Source organism: Triticum aestivum, chromosome 5D, assembly GCF_018294505.1.
Source record: "Triticum aestivum cultivar Chinese Spring chromosome 5D, IWGSC CS RefSeq v2.1, whole genome shotgun sequence".
NCBI classification, from domain to species: domain Eukaryota; kingdom Viridiplantae; phylum Streptophyta; class Magnoliopsida; order Poales; family Poaceae; genus Triticum; species Triticum aestivum.
The window spans coordinates 61093845-61098096 of NC_057808.1; the positions used below are offsets into that span (position 1 = coordinate 61093845).

Genomic DNA, 4252 nt, shown 5'->3' on the forward strand with positions numbered 1-4252 from the left:
TATAGTGTACTACACTTTGTGCGCAATTAATAAGATCACTAATGGCCTTCTTACATCCTTGCCGTAGAAAATCAGGAGTGAATCGGCCCGATCAAAAGAGGACCCACCGATCTGGACCCTCCAGCGGCCTGTCCCGAATCCTAAAGCCCTCGACGCGCCGTCCGATCCACCTCCCCCTGCGCCTTCCTCTCCAATCCCACTCCGCCTCGTTCACTCCTCCACCTCTCTCCCCCTCCCTCTCCCCCGCCTCGCCACCACGGCGAATCCATCGCCGCCTCCGCCGCAGCCGCCGATCGGGCGGCCGCCGTCGCCCTGCCCGATGGAGGCCGCGGGGGATCCAGAGGAGCCCCCGAGGCCCCCGCCGCCGCTCGAGCCCTCCGGATCCGAGGCCCCCCCAGACGCCCCCGCCCTCGGCCCCGTCCCCGTCCCTCCCCCGCCTCCCGCCCCAGCCCCCGCTCCCGCTCCGGCCGCTCCTGCTACCGAAGCTATGGCGCTCGTCTCCGCGCCGGCGCCCGCCGCGGTGTGGACGGCTGTGTCGCCGCCGGCCGAGGCGAACGGGAGCTCCGACAGGAAGAAGAAGTCGGTGCCCCCCACTTTTTACCCTTTTCGGCAAAATTTGGGTTTCGCCTCCGATTTCCTCTTTTGGTTCGTTGCGTGCTGAGTATTTTCTCTGGGATTCCCTCTCACTAGCCTTTCATTTTCTCTCCCGTGTTTGGTTATAGGAGGAAAGCAGAGGACGGCGAAGGGTGCAGGACGTGCAGCTGCAAGAAGTCCAGGTGCCTGAAGCTGTAAGTTGCACGAATTTTCCACTGTCTCGCCAGTAATGCAAAATGCTGCAAATGTCTCATCATAGAACGCCAGAATTTAGTGAGGGGTTGAGATATATGGTGCTTCGATTCTCAGTACATCTTCTAATTGTTTAGGATGCAATTGGCATTTTGATCCAGCACTAGTTCAGTTGCACATCTGCAATGAGTCTGGTGCTTTTTTTAGCAATTATAGATTGGGTGGTCGAGCATTTCAGATATTTGATGGATAACGCACCCAATGTAGCCAATCGAGATCCCTAAAGATATTGTGACTCTATTTGAGCATGTTTACCAGCTCTATTTGAACATGCCTACAACTTAAAAAAACACAACTTTATGCAAACATGTTGATTTTTTGTTTCAATTTTACGTTCACCTGTACTTACTAGTTACTGGTGCAATGTCACACACTTGAAGCACACCTAAGATTAGTACATTGGTTGGGATTCTGGTCTAGCTGTACTCAGCCTGCGTGTTAGTGCCATGTATTGCTTCACGGCACTCTTGCAATGGAGGGAACTGAGTTTCAGGCAGGGGGTGGTTAACTGGTGATGCATGGAAAAGACGGGGAATGCTAATTTTCGCACGCACCCTGCACACACAAACATACACCATACCTATCTAACCATGCTCATGCATTACACACAACATGATTTATGATTTCTTACTGCTAAATTCAAGTTCCTTCTTGTTGTACTGATCAATTGCTTTATATTGTGGCAGTTATTGCGTGTGTTTTGCTTCTGGGTCACAATGTTCTGAATTATGTGGCTGTGACCCATGTTATAACAAGCCTATTCATGGTGTTCAACAGAATACACCACCAGGCTTGCCTTTGCAAGTTGTTCGACCAGCAGAGGCTGGTCAAAATTCAGCGGTATAAATCTTCTTCAAACATGACATGGTAAATGTCTAACTATTTCCTTGTTCTATTTTTGACGATCCTGCTACTTTTTTTTATTCTCTCAAGGAATTTGCAAGATACCAAATGGACTTTTTTAGAAGAAAATGCACTTGCAAAAAGTCAGGCTGCCTTAAGAAATACTGTGACTGCTACCAGGTTCTGTATCCAACTCTATCCTATTTTTTTAAAAGACAACTCTATCCTATTAGTTTTTCTCTTCTCTCAGCTTGTGACTGGTATTTTTTTTCTTCTGTCTTTGAAGGGAGGGGCAGGATGCTCCATCAACTGTAAATGCGATGATTGTAAAAATCCATATGGGAAAAAAGGTAACATAAATCTGGTGCCAACTCTTGGAACTAGTGCGTACTACTAGATTGCAAGATGTTAAAGTCAGTGATGTGTAAAATGATATGAATTCCTCAAAAAAAAAAGATATGTGCTTATTGGGTGGATGGGTAACTGCTAATTCATGAATGGGTAGTCACAATATGAATGTGTTTTCAAAATTCAACTAATTATTATTATGTGTTTTTGCGTCTATGAGAACATATTTGTTTTATATTTAACATTGATTAAAAAATCACCACAGTTAGGCAAACCATCGGTCTACACACACAAAATAGATTAGCTATGCTCTACATTCTATAGGTTGTACTCCATCTATATGGTACACATTTTGAACTATATACACTGCACAATAAGGTAAATTACTCCCAGTTAATTTATTAGTAGTGAAGATAAGCTAACTCGGTACTTAAATCTAAAAAGAAGAGATGGTTTAGTTTATAGGAGAATGCTCTATTATTTATATTATGTTCCTGCTTAATCATTGGCAGTGTTTATAACTGGCTATATGGTGTTACGGTACATTATCAATGTTTTGGTACCATAGATGACCTCAGCTTTTTACCACATACTAACTCTGGAATGCATACTGGTTAGGATATGTTGGAGTTCGCTTGATGAATTCTATTGCGGTACCTTTTCTTTTTACAAAGATGTTTGACATAATATTGTGGATTTATTTGTTCTGTTGATTTGCTTGCTACCCCTTAATTGGAGAAGCTGACTTCATCTCAATTATGGTTATGGTTTTTAATCTGTACTGAAAATAAAACTTTTGTTTGTTTGTGTTCTGCAGTTGGTGTTATTTTGGATGGTAAAAGTATTCTTGCCACACCCACACCCGGACCCACTCCGATTGAAAGGAATGGAACGGAAGTTATCTCAAGTGATGATGACGACGACGATGAAGATGATTATTACATGAATCGTCCACTGTCACCTATCCCCCCGTCTCCAGTATCCCGAGAGTCTTCATTCCAACAGGAGACTCTAGTCGGCGTTGAAGTCCATACTGTGAATGGGCACCTGTACCCGAAACCGCTGACCCAGGTGCGTCCAGAGTCATGGCAGCTCTCGAGGAGGCCTGCCGAGGAAGCACGGGGAGAACAATGGCGCTACATGAGGAGGCCCAGCGAGGACGGAACATCCGATGCTATGGAAGGACACGCGGACCCCAAGTTTCATCATCAGAGAGACAACAACAATAAACAGCGAGAGAGCCCTGCTGACAACAGGTTCAGCATCCCGCGGTGCATCGAGGTGATGAACGGCATGGCAGACCTCTCGCCGGTGGACAAGTCGCTCGCCCCGGACGTCTTCTTGGATCCAAGCAACCGGGAGATTTTCCTGTCGCTGAGTGTAGATATCCGGACCATGTGGCTGAAGCGTAAGATGAGGAGCCTTGTGTAGAGAGAGATAGTAGCACCGCCGCGGCGATTCTTTTTCTCAGTCAGGAGTAATAACACTTGAAATAAGTAATGCGGTGTGTGCTGTAGATATCCCTAGTCTTCTTCTCATTATGAGTTATGTGTTGATGTGTATCTAGCACCGACTAATCTATTTATGGTAAATCTATAAATCTGTATTGGGACCCAGCCTGTTCGCCGCGGTAAGTTTGCCCTGATCTTCAGCTAGAAATGAAGTTCTTCACCCTGCTGCTGCTGCCTGGTCTGCTTTCAAGGTTCATGTATAATCTGTCTGTCTGCCTTCTTCTGGAAGGGGCATCTGTCTCTGGAATGCAAGAGCCACTGATTGTACATACAGTTAGTTGGTGCTCAATGATTGAGCCCTAAACTGCAACCCTGATGATGCAAGCTGAAGCATGAGGTTGACAGGAAGGAAAAGAGATGGTGTGTGCCCTGGAAATGCACCTACAGCGCTACTAGTGAGGGTTGCAGCAGCTGAGTTGACAGTAACAGCACAAGACAGGTCCTTTGCTCCGGATGCTCCGTGTAGCCCAATGAGACAAACCTGGGGGCATGTGAGCCATGGAGGAGAGCCCCAGATGGGATGCCGGCGCCGGAAGGGACCAGCGCCTAACTGATTGGCCGTCGCCCATGGACCATTGCCCGTGCTCTTTTTCTTCCTTGGCTTAACAAGGATGTCGACGCTCAGTAACATTTTCGGCATGAGCTTCCGTTCTACAAGGGGAGAGTTTCTCCAGATCACTGTCCGTGCTCATCTTTTCTCCTTT

General features: G+C 46.7%; 1 pseudogene; it reads left to right on the forward strand.

The window, feature by feature from the left end:
• Window positions 1-209: 209 nt before the first annotated feature.
• LOC123119459 (protein tesmin/TSO1-like CXC 5) lies at window positions 210-3653 on the forward strand (annotated as a pseudogene).
• The last annotated feature ends 599 nt before the right edge of the window (window positions 3654-4252 follow it).